Here is a 17,728-nt window from a genome sequence, read left to right as displayed (position 1 = left end):
GTTTAAAAATTTTACATCAGAGTTATTTTCCCCTTTACAAATATAAAGTCATCACAATTAACTGAGCTAAAGTCCCTGTCAACACAAAATACTAACCTGCTTGAACAGAAAAGGGAATCCAGGTCTCCAGAATCGCAGTCTATTCCTTTACTATGTCACTGACATTCACCATTTTTTCTCAAGTCTCCCCACAAAACACGTGAAGTCATGGACTGGAGAAAGTCCATGAGTCTATGAATTAACTTGATTATTTTCAAACAGACGAAAGAAAATTATGTGTTAGGTATTGATTTTGACCTGGTGAGACTAAAAATCATTGTGAAATATATAAATAATAGAATGAATAAACATGATGGTTTCTCTCCAATAAGAGTTTCTCCCTTGGAAATTTGTTACTGGTCCAATCTCAAATTTAGTAGTACTAATAAACACTTCTCAGACTTTAGAATTAGTCCACCAGACTAATAAATGATTGACTTATTTTTTTCTTAGATAAGTTAATAAGCCATATAAATAGGATTATTCAATGCTGCCCTGTGTCTTCACCCATACCTTGGGGTCAGATCCAACAAAGTAGAAAATCCAGATGCCAAATGATAAGCTACCCATTGACTCAGGTGGGTAGACTTCTGGTTTATTTGACTGTATGGGACTCAACGATGTCACAATACTCAAAACTATATTCACACACTGTAACTTACTGCTTCTGGCTAAGCATTACATTTATTTTCTACAGAAAAAGATGGTCTCTGGAAGATTTATTGACATGTTTGTTTCCCCTGATGAAACCTGGAATGTCACATGCTTTATTCTGATGACATTTCATCCACCCAGCCTTCCATCCAAGAATGTTTAATTTTCACCTTAGAGCAAGGGCTTAGGAAGTAGGCCTAACCATTTCTTGAGTTATGAGGGGGTCATTATTGTTTTAAAATGTACAAAGATAGACATAGAGAAGAATGAGAACTATGCTTATTTTATGAAGTGATGTAGAACATAATGAAATCTGTTTTACAACTATACTGCATTTAATTATCTTCCATTTTTACTTTAAAAATCCGATAGTGAATTCACTTCCATTGGATTTGAACAGAGGTCTGTCATCTTCATCCTTTGAGGTCAAGCCAGATTTCCTTCATGGTAAGCATATTGACATGGGTGATAGATAAAAACATCTGTCCAAATTAAAGTCACTGTGCAGAATAAAGTTAATATTCCAAAGACTCATCATGCAGATGGACATGTCTGCCCTGAATCAAAATTAGCAAGGCTGAGTAAAAGAAGTGGGTATTACCCTCACCATAAAATGATTATTGAAGTAAGTCATAAGGCATTTGCATGACTCATTGCCAAAAGATCCTTGGGAAAAAGCATTTTGAGTTCTGAGGAGAGAAAGATCTGGGGTGGCTCCATGGAAGAGGAGGACCCAAATGGGACATTGAAGGACTGCTGAGATGTTTTTAGGAAGAGGGGCATCCTCGGGAGGAAGGATGTTAAGAGCAAACAAAGGGATACGCTATATCCTAGTATGATTTCTACCCAAAACAGTCCAGGAACAGGGATTAAAGTAGAAAATGATAAGTTCCAGGCCTGAGAAGTCTCTCTCAGTGGCCTAAAAAGAGACTCTGAAATCTGAGACTGCTGGACAGGTGATTCCTGGGGTTAGAAACTTATATACAATAAGCCACCATCCTGTGAAAACTCATGCCCCGTCAGTAGTGCCTATGCCGTACCTTGAAGATAGACTGTGAGGCTTCTCTGGACTCAACACCCTTGGACGGCTGTCCCACACCCGCTGTCGACGCTTCTTTTCCCAGGCTAGGTTGTAATTTCTGATTGAACATTCCCAGAACTAAGGGAGAGAGCTCCTCAGAAAACACAAAAGAGATTCGAAATGGCCCTCACTGAAGAGTCTCAGTTGAGTAGGAAAACCAACTCAGTGGAGTAGAAGCAAACAGCTCCTGACATTCTCTTAAACTTTTTGACTCACAAAAGGGAAGCCCAGAGAGAAGGAGAAGTCCAGCATCTCCAGACTCTGGTTTCCTGTATGAGGACCTCCCTCTTCCCGGGGGTGACTTATCTACTCATCGGGGAAGGCCACATTCACTCTTAAGATGAGCCTTTCCCCTACAAGGTCATCAGGAAAACAGTCAGCTTGGCACAGAAGCACAAAGCCCCCCAAATTTACACCACAAATACCCACAGTGAGTAACAGGAAGATTCTTTCATTATATTTGGATCTTGAACGAGTTCCTTGAGGTGCCACTCCCATGGAAAACTCCATCTTTGGTATGAGTCACAGGAAACGTGCATTAAAATTCCCAAAGGATATTGTCCCCATACCTATGACCAGCCTTGTTTATAAGTGAAATAGGAAGAACCTGAGTAACCCTGGAAAGACATAATTGCTCAAAACAATTTCTCTTCTATCGAGCTGCTCTAGGGCCAAAATCCCACTATTAGAAATGGGTTCCTTTGGAAAAGGCATTATGCTAGGCGTGGAGTCCCATTAGAAAACTCTCAGGAGTATCATCAACATCTTAAAGCCATCAACAACAGGATATGAACTCACTTACCAGAAGTCTACTCTAGGAGCACAAGCCTCTAGCAACTGGACTGGGGCAAGGGAGACACAGAGAGTAAGAGAGACCAGAAAAAACATAAAGAGTGAGTTCACCAAATAACGTAATTTAGCAGAGGACCCAAAAAAAGGGGGGTAGGGAAAGAGTCTTTTCCAAGAAGTTTACCCATCAGCAAATGTGGCCTTCATCAGAAGAGATAAAGGTTATAGTTGGCTTGTCTACCTCGTACAGAAGGAGTAAATGCAACCATTGCAATTAAATCTACTTTTGAATCAACACAAATTAGATACTACAGGAGTTACTATAAAGCTCTCAGTGATTGACATGGATCCGCTCATCATTCAGGCCACAAGCTAGCTACCAAGGCATCATTAATGTCGATGCCAAATGTTGATATCTCTATATCACTGTCTAATCTTCCCTCTGCTCTTCCCACCCCTTCCCCTTAACAATGGCACCTCAGTGACAGAGTTTCCTTGAAGAGATTATAATTTTTATCCTAGTCTTATTTATAATGGTTTTTCTGCATTCTAAGGTAAATCATTATCAATGCCTCAGAAACACATAAAACTTTGAAACATCTGAAACAACATTAACACTACATATTGAATTTTTCGGAGTAAGCAATAATATTCAGACATATCTTCGCAATGTAAGCAAAGGCAGTGTTAACAGTAAGAGAAGAAAATTGCTAGTTTTCTTCTAACCTCTACTTTCATCGCATGAAAATAAAATTGGGGTGGGACTAGAAACAAGAAGCAAAACATTTATGGTGCTCTGGCCTCAGATTTTTCACCATAAATGGCAAGAAGGAAGAGCAAATGAACACAATTTAAGATACTAGATTAGCATCTGATAAAGTTCTCCCATCCTTGCAGCAGACCATGTCCCCTTTAACCAAATAAAGCAGTTTGTGAAGATTCACTCTGCAGTAACCCCACCTTTTTTCTAATTAAAACAAAAAATGTGGTGGCTACACTGTTTATTTAAAGTGCTCATTTTCAACACAGTTGGCTCTCTGGACTTCATAAGCACATTACAAATTGATTAGGTACCTTGGGTAATTGAGGGAAAACCTTATAAGTGTCATGAGAGGAGAACACAGAAGACGAGCAGGCCTTGTTGTATAAGAGAAGGGGAAGCAAGGTCTTCCTATCTGAGACCCCGCTCCTGGAGATTGCCAGTGAAATGGCTTCCGAGAGTGATGTGCCCACCCCTCTAACCCACCATGAAATAGGAATACATAGAAGACACTCTTCTTTCTTCCTACCCCTGACCAGTGGAGTATCTCCTCTCGAGGGGGACTCCTCAGCTTTTCAGCCCTCCCTTCAGGTCCTAGGAGAAAGGTCATGGGAGAAGAAGGAGCCAGCTATCTGGAAGAGAGTGTGGAGAGTGTGATGCTGTCTCCATATGTCCAAGGAAGACATCTCTGGGTCTCCTGCCCTTTCAATAAGGGTTCCTCTCATAGGTCGACATCACTATTAGAACGCCATATGACAGTATATGAACAATAGACCTGTGGCCTGAATAATGATTGGTCCCCAAAGATATTAGACACTAAAAGCTGGAAGAAGCAAGGAACAGATTTTCCCTCATAACAGAGCTTCTGGTGGGAGTGTGGTCCTGCCGGCAGCTTGACTTCAGCCCAGTGATACTGCTTTCAGACTTTTGGTCTCTAGAACTGTGAGAGAATAAATTCCTGTTGTTTGAAGCCACTATGTACGTTGTAATTTGTTAAAGCAGCCATAGGAAACTAGTGCAATACCCAAGCACTGGAGAGAATGCAGAAAAATCGAGTATTTTAAGAACAGAGGATGTTATGGATTGAATTATGTTCTCCTTAAATTCATATGCTGAAACCTTAACCTCTGATGTGACTGACTGTATGTGGAGACATGGGCTTTAGAGAGGTCCTTATGGTTAAATAAGATTAGGTCATAAGAGTAGACCCTAATCCACTGGGGCTGGTGGCCTTATAAGAAAAAAAAGAGAAACACCTCTCTCTCCTCATCCTTCCCTCCCTCTCTCTCCTTCCCTCCCTCTCCTCCTCCCTTCTTCTCTCTCTTTCTCTCTCCCCATCTACCTCTCTCCTTGCACATACCTAGAGGAAAGGCCATGAGGACACAGCAAGAAGGTTCCATCTGCAAGCTAAGGAAGGAGAGAGGCCTCAGGAGGAACCAGCCCAGGTAGAACCCTCTTCTTGGACTTCTAGCCTCTAGAAGTGCGAGAAAATAAATATCTGTTGTTTAAGCCACCCAGCCTATGGTGTTTTGTTATGGCAGCCCAAGTGGGCTAATACAGTTAACAAAGAAGACTCTTTCTAAGAGTTAGATTATTAAAGGAAATAAGGCCAGGGTCCCTTCCCACAATGCTGGGCAATTTCAGTTTTCAGAGGGCAAATCTAAGGAGAGGCCAGGGGGTTTTCTGAGACCAGGAGTGCTGTGGGAGGCGCTGTAAACACCCCTCCTGAAGCAGAATGGCAAAGAGACAGCCAGTGTGCCTGAAGCGGAGCCCTGCCAGAAAGAAATGGAGACATTTGAATAATACCCTGGGGGGAAAGAAAAGGGCTGTTAAGGCTGACACCAGCCCCATCTCCCTGTCCCAGAGGCTAAGGGTTCATTCAATGCCTCAGGGCCCTTATACAGTATTTGATGTCTAACCATTGTGCTATGGGGAGTCTCACTCCATAGTACACATCATCTCACTGACCCCCTAATTATTTATGGGACCACCCTGAGCTCTTCATAGGACCCAGAGTCCTGAGGCTTAAATGTGGGATAAGCATGTAGCCATAGAAGAGATACTGAAGGTCACACCAGTTGAGGCCTGATTGGCATGTGATAGTGGTGGCAGAGGCAGCAGGGGCACAGCAAACCCTTCCCCTGTAAGAGTGGATGGAGAACACACCCTGGACAGGAAATCTGGGAGGCCCGGGAAGCATCTGATGGGTTGAGGAGGATCTAAATAGTAAAAGTCCATGATTTAATATGAGGAGCAGAATTAAGACTTGGCCTTTGACCATCCATGGCTAAAATAGCCTATCAATGTCACTGACCACTGGAGAACGTGAGGCAGAGAACATGCTCAGGTCCCTCTCACTGGACACCCTACAGCCCCACCTCAAACCCTGACCCACTTTTGCAACCTTAAGAAGGCAGTTCACACCTGTCTGCAGTTCACACCTGTCTGCAGCTCATTCTGTCTTTGCAGGAGCATTTCTATTCCCAAACCACCACCGCCCCCTCTGGGAAGCCTGCATTAGAATCGGTTGTTCTCTCCTTTTTGGCCCCATCACACTTTGCACAGGCCCCTATTCAGCGAGTCTCTCACAGTGTTATAACTACGACCACCTCCCTAATGAGAAAGACAGCACAGTCCTCAGACCTGACTCCCAGCCAGGCACAGAGCTGCTGTTGAATGAAGGAAAGGATAAAAGAAATAATAAATAGATAAAAAGTAGACACTAAAATGTACATACACCAAAGAATAATTTTTTTGTTAGTTCACAGCATATCAGGTGTACAAAAAGTTAAGATTTCTCAGGAGCCATGACTGGACGTAAGAAATGCCACATATTCTGAGAGAGAATTTTTGAGGAAAAGATACAATGCATGTCTCCCACGTATTAAAAGGATATACAGACTAATAGCATCAAAACATTTTAAATATATATGAATACCCTTGCAAATGTTTCCATGGACATGGATTGTTTTTCCATATTTATATATTTTTATTATTTACCTTATAAAAGAATATAGCCCTATAGAAATGTACTATTGTTTGCTATAATAAAATAGAGCTATTACAGCAAGCTTTTAGGATCAAATATATGGTAGCTGAAGGAAACTGGACTTTGGGTGGTAAACATACAATAGACTATAGAGATGTCAAATAATAATGAAAATTATATAATTGTATTAACCAATGTTACCCCATAAACTTAATTTAAAAAAATGTCATTGGTTTAATGAACGACAAGAGTGTGATTTGGAGCCTGTAAACGCTTAAGAGTCCTGAACACGTCTAAACAAATATTTTTAATCAGTGTTAGTGCTTTATGAAATTTTTAATAGAAATTTTTAATATGAAATTTTTAATTTTTCACTTGAGACACTAATGTACAAGTTGGCAAAAAAAAAAAAAAAACCGTCATCTTTACCATACATTATCTAAATGTGCTAAAGCAAATGTGTTTCGACACCCTACCCTGCGGCTGCATGAACACATAATAGGACAGGATGTTGGCAGCAACTGATTTTGGCTTCTAAATGGTGGCATTGGCTGCTTCTAGGATAGCAGAATAGTATCAGGGATAAAGACATACGCATTATCTATAATAACAAAGAGGAACAACAAACAGAAATTGACTATATTGGCTCCTGGTCAAAATCAAAAATTTCATCTTAGGCTATCTAAATGTTTTTAAATGACGCAAATGTGGTTTTAGTTCAATAGCCTTCTACGGCAAAAATATAGACACATAGCACCCCATTATCTCATCTAACACTGCAGCTGTCACAAGTCACAGGACACTTGATCCACAGGCAAGCAAAGATTTAAAGAGCCAAGTTCCAACCACAAACAGGAGTGCATGCAACAGGACATCCAAAAAACTTTCCACTTGTGCCATCCTAGGCATCTTGGCATTCTTATCATACTATGACCTGATTGTCCAGATGCTAGATCTGAGAATGATGGTAGATAATCCTGGACTCTCTTTCTTACATTAAATACAAGGCTCTTTATTTCATGAGTTTTATAGTTCTCATAGCAAGGAACAAATTCTATGTGAACATGCTACCTATACATTATAGCATCATGTTCATCAGTTGTGTGTGTGTGCATGCATGACGTGGTGTGTGTGTGTGTGAGAGAGAGAGAGAGAGAGAGAGAGAGAGAGAGAGAGAGAATGCATGACAGACTAAGACAGGCCGGTGATCAAAGAGACAAAGAGAAAGTATAGCAATTATCTGCTTGAAATGGAGGTGAGGTGTACACAGTATTACAAAGCATAAGTTGATTTTTGAAAAGGAGACAACAAAGAAAGAGCAGCCTAATGAGCGGAAAATATAGGGGAAAACACAAACCTGGAAAGAGAGAGGAGAAACTACAAGTGAAAGCAAGAGTGACTTAATGGGAAAGAAAATAAGAGGTATTTTCATATTTGTTTATTGTCCAGCCAGTTAAGTGAAGATTATTCATGTGTCTAGGCATGTTCATTTTCTGTGCAGGTGCCAGAACCATCTCTTTGTGTTCTTTATTGCTAGATGTGCTAATTCCATCCTTCCCACTGGGAGAAAGGGTAACAATACTGTTATTAACACTCCCATCACCATGGCTCTTCAGAACATTTGCGTATCGAAACAACATAGATATTCTTGCCTCTGTATTTCCTTAATACTATTTATTTAATGCTGCTTATATCATCGCTCATGGTGCCTCATCATGTATACCTGCCACCAGAATCCCAGCTTCCCAGGACGCTCTCTAGGTTTTTCACTGGTTTCGTGGATGATGATCACAAAAGCAAGCCTTACCCAGAGTGTGGAGGAAAACGTGAATGTTAATTCACATTCTGACCGTGTTAAATGCAGTTTCAAGTTTTCTAGAATAAACATAGACCAGCATATCTTCCAACCATATCTTCTCTTGACCTTCTTTGGGTAATCACTGAATTCTTAGAATGTAAGTTCTTTCAACATTGCCAGCACCTCTGCCTCCACCAGAGGGAAGGAAGTAAGCAAAGAAGAGTGGTCCCATTTGTGCAAGGAATGTCTGTCTCTCACCAATATGGCTCAAACATAGAGTTCAATATCAACACATTGATTGGTACCTAGAGAAGGCATCAGTCAGAAGGGTATGCTAGCACTGCAGAGCAATACTCAAAAGCTCTCTGAAGAAAATGTCATAGTTACCTCTAGAGGACTACTTAGGGAGGTAAGCAGGATAAAGGATGTATAATGCCACATTTGCTGCTCTACGGTGCTGTAGACCAGAGGCTACTATATATATTGGAACATGGAGGAGTGAGAGCCGACATATGGACCCAACATGTGGCAACCCACTGGTTAGCAGGGGGCCATGGGTACCCCAGAACCCTAAACTAGTATCTCCTACATGAGAGTTATAAAAATCAGTGTCTGCACTGGTGGCTCAATCTCACAGAATCTCAACAAAGACAGTCTGAGCTATCCTGGGGAACAATTGCTTGGCAGGCCACTCTCTTGGAATCAGGGCCAGGTCAGGGGCCCCAGAATGATCTCATAGATATGAGTCCTGGAGCTCTTTGGGGCAGCTGGTTGACCCCGCAAAGTGGACGAGGAGTAGAGATCAAAGAATGCCCCAAAGGGGAGAGATGAGAACCAGGGTCCACAAGGATGTTTGTCCTGAGACCCTGCCCAGATAAGACTGCCACCCCCGTTGTTCCCGGGTACCTGAAGGGAACTTGAAAATGTTGAGGAAGCTACTCCAAAATGTGGGAGACCTGAGAGTATAGGACCTGGAACAGACAGGCCGGAGTCCAAGGGCTGTACTGATGTTCAGGATGACTAGCAACATCTGTTAACAGCTGGATGAGTTGTGGAGAAACCTGAGACATAGGGCACTAAAGCAAAATGTCCAACACTCAACTTCCAGGTGGTGAAGTCTGATTTGAACCCAAGCAATCTGGTTCTAGTATCTGTGGTCTCTGCTGTGAAACTATCTAAAAAGATTCCAGACTTTATATTTAGACAGACTGGGGTTTGACTCACCACCTGACAATACCAGTATGTAACTTTGGGATCAAGCAGGGATAATAGTACTTACTGCATAGGATTGTTTTGCAGAGATCAGCTAACTTATTCTATAAAAGACAAGATGATAAATTCTTTAGGCAGTCCGTACAGTCTCTGTTGCAACTAGTTAATTCTGTAGCATGAAAGTAGCCATAGACGATGCGTAAACGGATGGGCGTTGCTGTGTTCCAATAAAACCCCGTGCAAAAGCAGATGGTGGGCTGGATTTGGCCCACAGGCCTCAGTCTGCCAACAACTTGTTTGAGTATTAATTCAGAAAATGCTAATAAAAGTTTTATAGTAGTTACCTACACTTAGTAAACATTCAATAAGTATTAGTTGTTATTATTCTACCAATAAAATGACTACATTTTAAACTTGTTGGTTTAAGGTTCTAGTTTGTCACTTTCTAAAAATTTGGTCTCATTATTTTATAGTTACAGTATACATATGTGAGGGAAAGTAAAGGGTGAATAGATTTTTCAACACTTGCATTCTTCTTCATTACCATTATTTTTCAAAACTTCTTTTTAGGGTTACTGTCCATCTGAAAACTGTCATTGCCTTCAAAATGTGTGAGTCAAAAGAAGCTGGTATTTGTTAAGTGTAGCTTTATTATTTATTTAAAATAAAAATTTCCATTTATTTATAATTCTATTTCAGTAACATAAAAAATAGCAGAAATTTTAGATGCTATAAATCAAATTTTTCTTTGAAATCTACATTTCAATAATACATGTAATGCATAATCAGATTTATCATCGTATGTTTGTGATTCCCATAGCCATTCATAGTATCGTTTCTACAATAAATTTTAGAATTTACACAGTTCTTTCAGTACTTCTTTTATGAACAGCATTTCTAGCATTTCTTATCTTCATTCATGTGTTTTAAAAGTTAACATCAATTCGGACTGGTCTTGGGGGTAAGCCCTGGACTCCAGCTGGAAGCTCAGATGGTTAGTTACTTCTGCTGGTCTTACTTCCAGCTGTCGGGAGGGCATTTGTCAGACAGAACAGAACAGAGTAGAGAACAGCAGAGGCTGAAGGTGAGAAAACAGAGGCTTATGATGATGGAGCCCTCATGAGAATCACCCCTAAAGTCTCTCCAAGCCCTCTCACAGTTTGGTTATGAATTCCTCCTTTGCTTAAGCAAATTTCAGTTGATCTTGGACCACGATATCACCCCTGGGTGAAGTGAATCATCCCCACTTGGCTTATCCCAGGGGAAACTTTACCATCTACGACTCACCAGATGTGTGGCTTTGGCATCACAGAAAGTAACTTCCAAAGACTAAAACTCATTCAAGGGCCATTCTTTCATTTGGAAGACCAGATAGAACCAACTAAGTCAAGAAGAGAATGACTTCAAATGACTGGGCATGGTTTTTGCATTTATTTTTCATAACTATATGGTTGGGAATATTGCACCCAATTTGAGTAGGGGTGGGAGGAGGAAAATTCCAAGGTGATATTACCAGGCTAAGAGAAATTATGGGCTATCTTATAGGCCTGCACTCAAGGTTTTGTAGCAAAACATAAGTTTAGGAAAATCTAGTATAAAGGGGGCAGAGACTTCTCTGGTTATTTTCAGTTTTCATTTTTCTTGGTTTTCTCCTAGTTCTTCCCTGGTTTCTTGGGATTCATCATATGGGCATTTGATCAGCTACACATTGGCACAAAGGTCACAGTCCTCTTTGTATTTTCCTGTATTAGTGAGCTGGGGCTACCATAACAAAATACCATAGACTATGTGGCTTAAACAATAGGAATTTATTTTCTCATAGTTCTGGGGGCTGGAAGTCTGAGACCAGGGTATCAGTATGGTTAGGTTCTGGTGAGAACTCTTTCTGGCTTGCCTTCTCCCTGTATCCTGGCATGGCCTCTTATTAGTGCTCTTCTAATAAGGGCACTAATCCCATCATGAGGGCCCCACCCTCATGACCTCATCTAACCCTAATCATCCCCCAAAGGCCCCACCTCCAAATTCAAATGTGTTGGTTGGGGTTTCAACATAGGCATTTGGTGTAGACACATTTCAGTCCATTGCCTTCCTTTTAGGAGAGTGTTGATTTATCGAGATTAACTTATTAGTTGTTCTAAAAGTTAAGAAATCAACTATCCAAATACATTTTCATCTACTGTTCAAGCAGTGGAATGTGAGCCAGGGATCTGGGTTTAAGCTCTGCCTAGACTATTTATTTAAGTAAATTACATATTTTTTTGAGCTACAGTTTCTACTTCTATAAAATTGAAATCATAAGATTATCTGCTTCACAGGGATGAACAGGATGATATATGTGAAAAGACAGATACAAAAATATTCTTGACCACTTGGATTTAAATGGTCTTCTGAAGTGAATAACCACCTTAATTTTGTAATTCCCCAAGGACAGCAGTCATTCACATCTTAGCTGGAATTAATCCATCTGTTTGCTTTTTTCAGGATTGACAAGTAATGGACATTCTGAAGAGATGGAGATAGGGATCATTTTGGAAGGTGGGATACATACAGTAAAAGGAAAGAAGATATTAATAGCATTCTAAAGGAAGATTAAATTAGACATTTAGGGAGGAGGACAAAGGGATCTGTCAGCATCGAGGATAAGGATGTTAGAGAGGAAAGGGTCCCAAAAGAACATAGGAAAAAAAGAAGTTGGAGGTCATCAAAGTTCAACTTCATCGTGTTCTAAAAATCAGCTTTCAAAAAAACTCACGATGTTCCCTTTCTTTCCCCTGAGACATAAAGGAAGGCAAAGATTCCTGTCACACCTTCGAATAATTGGTATCTGGGGCAGGGAAGGGGAGAAGAGATTAGAGGGTCATATTTGGCTGAGGCCCATCACCACACAGCCACTCCTGACCCAGAAAATTAGCCAGCCATGCTCAGGGCCAGCTGCCGTCTCCCCAAGCAATAGAGCAGATGCTGCTGACTTGGGGTTTTCTGTGAGGCACTGTTGTAAATTCTCCACCAGGAAGTGCCTTTGGAAGGCGAAGAAACAGAGAGCAGACACCTAACTTTATAAAAACTAACAAGTGTATACTCTTCCCAGCAGCTTGCTTGTACAGCTGTAGCGCTTGCTTGTGACACGTCCTATACCCACACGCCCGCCAACCGTAACACTTTCATAAAGGGGCAGAGGGCACACACCACCACAGAGGATTCGTTCCAAAAGTGATTTGAGAATGTCCTTCCTCTCAGTTTTACTTAATCCAACTACATTCTTTTTACTAATATTCTTCTGTCAGAGACTGTGAATTTCAGAAGACAAAACTCTATTTTCTGGAATCTTCCACATTGTAACTGCCTATTAATTACCTCCGCTTGTCAGCCAGCCTCACACACAGGCCTTAAATGTTTAGTCTGCAGTTTGTATAATCATTCCCCTGCTTCATAATTACTCTCCAGAATTACTTAGCTTTGAAGGCCCCACCACAAATCCTGTGCTTTTAATTTGCTTATAGTCATGCGTTATCAGGTTTGTATTCACAACATTCTACTCAGAGGTTGAGATGAATCTGCATGCAATACCTATTTTTTGAGCCAATGCCCGATTTTACACCTACCACTGAGATTTCTGGGTGGAAGGCCAGGTGAGCGGGTTTTAGGGGTAGTGAATAAAAGCAGCCTCGTGTGTTTCCACACACCCTGAGGCAAGAAGACTTCACCACCCCATTTGCAAAACTGGCCCTGTCTGAGTTGGAATAGCAGTGAGCTTTTAGAAGTCCCCACATGACCTTGCACACTCACCTTGCCATGCCTAGACCTGTGTCAGACTTGGACCAGCGGAACCTGGAAGGGCAGGCCTATCCAGTAGGAATGGACTCCTGGCTTCAAGGTAAAAGCAAAAAGAGAAAGGAGGCCAAGATGGCTCAGACAGAAAGGTGGATTCAGAGATGGCTACCATGTCAGAGCAAGTTTCCATTGGTACATGGTGACTCTCCTAACCCCAGCAGTCAAGATCCTCCTGGTGAGGTCCTGAGACACACTGGCTATTTCCAGGGCTGCCTCCAATTATTCATCATCCCAAAGCTTCATTTCGGCCAGACCGGCTTACTCATCTCACTCTCATGCACATGAACCTTTCACCATCCTTCATTCTGCTCTGGCCTTCTCCCGCTGGGAATGCCCCTTTTTAAAGTTCGACTTAACTCTACCTCCTCCATAGAGGTTTTTCTTCCCTGCCTTCCCCAAATAATCTCTTACCTCTCTGAGGCAACACCATCTATCCCATTTATAAATCAACTATTTTGTCTGTCTCCTATTGTATCTTCAAGTGTCATTCACATCTTTTATAGTTACTTAACTTTGCGTTGTCGATATATTTCCTTTGTATATGTAAGTTCCTTGAAGGGAAGGAACTTTTTATATTATCCTCACATATCTCAGGCATAAACAACAATACTCAGCAAATGTCTTTATTTGATTTGGTTCATTTGCTATAGCAAACTCAGAGATTACCAACTCTCTGCCTTCCTAGCAAAAGCCAGAGTAAGAATCAATAGAATAGTGATTCAGTCCCTTTAGCAAGAGCGCTTAGTTCATTTATTAATGGTGCTATGATCTTAGAGTTTGTATGTTTTCTTACTGCTGCTTTATAACTGTCAGAATGTGCATAGTACTGTTTTGTGTGTTTTTAATGTGTGTGGTGTGTTGCTAGAATGAGAACCAACTCGTTCTGTATTCCCTCTGAAAGGGGAATTAGTCACGGTTACTGAAAAGAGAAGAACATATTCAAAGTAAATATCTGTGCATGAGATTGCTTTCACTCGAAATCTGAATACTCTCAAGAGACTGAATTTGTAAATATTTACTGTGACTTATGGTTAAAAAAAAAAAAAAAAAAAAAGGCTTCCTAAGCTCTATTGCTGCCAACATATCTCTTTCCTGCATGCATGCCTACCCAGTGTAATGACCTATGGCTGGCAACATCCATGGTCTGAAGTTAACCTCATGCATTAGTAAAGCTTTAAGTGTACTTATGTGTAGTGTGGAGGAATAAAAAAAAAGAGAGAGAAAGAGGGGTGGGGGGAGGGAGTGGGGGAGAGAGGAGGAAAGAAAATACAAGAAACTTGAAAAAAGTGAAAAAGCCAACATAACTAATGACAAAAGTACTATTTCTAATGACGTCTAAAGTCTACTATATGAGTTAAGCAAAGCATCAAGCTAACAAGCGGAAAATTTAAGTTTGGGCAAGGATGACAGCTCCCCGAAGCTGACAGCGTCACAGGTGACACAGGTTTCACTCTGCTCCTGCGAATGTCTGCCATCCCCACCGCAGCACGGGGCTGCACATACATGCTCACCCAGAAGATCACGGCCGAGGTGAAATTCTCACTGAGGCCACACCACTCAGAGGCCAGTTGCTCACTGTCCCTCCGTCCTCTGGTTCATGAGCCTACGTGAATGGTCTTCATTTTCATGTTGAATCAACTTGGATTTAGAATTTGGCACTTTTTTTGAGTTCCCTAAAGAAACCCACTAACACGCAAACCGTAAGGAGCAAGAGCATGGCTGCCGAAAACGTTCTAGATGAGAAGGGGTGTGCTAGGCAGGTGACGAGCATCTCTCACAGCAATGACTCATCCGGGTGAGTACTCTGTTCTCCTGAAGGCTCCTCCTTGGCCACCTGACCACCGGGAATTATTCTCTCTGCTCTGGCGCCTCCTGTTAGAGGCACCTCCAGCACAAGGGTTATGCTGAAAAAGGGACCGACGAGGAGTTCCCTGTCCCACCCCTTAACCTTCCAAGGTGATGGTCTGCATTTACCTAAATGGTCTCTGTCAGATGGAATTTTAGGCTATAAAAAGATATTTGAGGCCTTAATCTTTCTGCAAAAAAATCAGACAGTGCAGAATCACCTGCCCGCCCCTCCGCTAGGTAGCCTCAATAAGATTGAAAGCCAGCTGAGCCTGGCCCCTTGAATAAGGCAGAGGCCAGTGCCAGAGGGAGGTAAGTGTGAAGAAAGATTTCCTTTGGAGTCCTTCCTTCTGCAGGCCCCCTTGTACCTTGTGTCCAGGGGCCAACTTTTTGAATTGCCTCGTGTTTTCAAACCTCCAAATGTATCTTTTCAGTTTCTCCGCACTCTCCATCAGCAATCCCTCCTTTTCACACAATTCCGCAGCTCCCTCCTTCTACTTTGGGCTAACTTAAAACTTATTTTCTGAAGCTAACTTCTTCTCCTTCCCCTGGTGGAAGTACAGAGCCAGGGTCTTATAAATAGTAGGAGAAGCCGTCCTGGCTAGATTAGAGGCAGAGCTCCTGAGCCAGGAGGGAGCTGTGGAGAACAATCTCCCTCCTTCCTGCTCTCTGTCTAGTCCCTCTATTTCTATCTCCCAGCCTGACCTGAATCCTTACAAGAGCAATTGGATATAAAAAAAGGACAAGCTAAATAATTTGCAGGGCCCAATGGAAAGGGAGAATGTAGGACCCCTTGTTCAAAAATTATTAACAATTTCAAGACAGCAACTCTACAGGGAGTTAAACCAAGTACAAGTTCTTCTGAGTGTGGGGTTCTATGGGACTATATAGGCTGCACACTCATGAAGCTGGCCCTGAGACAAAAAGTCACAGGAATTGCAGCCATTTACATGAAATACGTGCCATTTTTGGTCAGTTACTGTGCAGCATAATAACAATTGTGCGTTTCATGATTATGTAAGTGAAAATATGTAATCATTACATAAACACTGCTTTGTAATAACACAATGCAACGTATTGTTTATACTAGGTGCAGGATTTACTTTGCTGAATAGCATATTGATTACAGAACACTGTTCATATGTAAATAGTCTTCAGAGGGACTCTGTGGCAATTTCTCCACTCACAAATTTTAATTTAAAGAGGCTATGGATGATGTGACTCAAAATGGCATCGCCTTAACCTATACCAACCTTAGACAACCTGAAACAACACCAACCAAGGCCAGGGATAGTGGATTTAGGAGCAGAAAATATGTCTCCTTCCTTACATTTCATTCAGGACAAACTAGGGAATTGAAATTATGCTGTGGGTCACATTAAGAGAGGTGGTTCCTAGACTTTTGGATTTTATAGGCCAGTGATATTTCCAAGAAATTCAGGAGATGGACATAAAATTGACACATTTTAATTTTGCCATGTAAGGATGTTAAAAAGAAACCATCAGTTCTTAAAAGGAAGGGCATTTAAAACCAAACGATGTACAAGAACATGATTTCAAAATAAACACTGTTCTTTAATGAATCAGGTGTTATCAACAGCTCGCACTGATGCCGTTTTTCCTCACTTAACCAGAGATGGGTGAAAACGTTTCCTTTATCATTAACATGGCCAGCAGACTGACATTAGGGATTATGGGTCTAAGGGTCAGTGGCTACAGGAATGTCTATAAAGAGGACTGAAGTATCACTTTTCTTTAACATGAATGATTACTCAATGGCTAGTTCTTTGCTTTGGAGGAACAATCCATTTTTGTATTGCCATCTAGATGTCTGCTTTCTCCTCCCTCTGCCCTCACCTCCATTCCTTAGAGATTTGGTTAAACCTGGCTCGAACCCCACATCTATGTTTTGGAACCATCAGAAGGGTCCTTTCCATGCTCTCTAGAAGTACTTGTGCCTTACGTTTCTCTTTGCCTCCCTGCTCCAGGTTCAATTCTACATATTGCTTCCATTAAAAAAAAAAAAAAAATCTACTCAATTCCAGCTCTTCAGGATTTAGGCAACTTCATTGAGATTTATTGAGCATGTGGTCTTTAGCCATCATCCTTAATTTACCTTCATTCTCCTCTTCCCCACTCCTTCTCTCCCTAGGGCATCGGAAAAATTTCCTTCCTCCTGCCAAACAATTCTGCCCGCATGCAGATAGATCCCTTGAGTACTTAGCAGTGTTTAGTGTCTACCACAGTGGGTCTTCCACACCAATAGGATTCCCTCCTAAAGGAATTCGGGTGGATTTCTTGTTTCCCAAACCCATTTCATTTCATTTCATTAACTAATTCCATGCAGTTATTTCCATGGTTACTTTAGTTTTCAATAATCTCCTGCTCATCTGAATGTGTGTACTGCTCAGGGGCTGTATGTACCATATCTTATAATTCATTGTCCTGCATATTTTACTAGTGTTCCTTGTCTATTTGTCTTGCTCCTCAGTTAAGTTGTGATGTATCTGTGAGTCAGGAGAGTCATTTTTATACCTCTGGCCATTCATTCAGCAACCAAGACATTGGGTGTTTCCTATGTGCGAGGAACACAAGCTTAATACAGATGGAAGTACCTGCCCTTGAGGAGCTCATGGCTTAGGATGGGGCAGAAGCAGATACGTAAACAGATGGATTACATTACATTGTGGGAAGTGCTCTAATAGAGACGTGAATACAGTATATGGGGGC

This window comes from Rousettus aegyptiacus, unplaced genomic scaffold, assembly GCF_014176215.1.
Source record: "Rousettus aegyptiacus isolate mRouAeg1 unplaced genomic scaffold, mRouAeg1.p scaffold_m13_p_7, whole genome shotgun sequence".
Taxonomy (NCBI): domain Eukaryota; kingdom Metazoa; phylum Chordata; class Mammalia; order Chiroptera; family Pteropodidae; genus Rousettus; species Rousettus aegyptiacus.
This window is presented reverse-complemented; position numbering follows the sequence as displayed.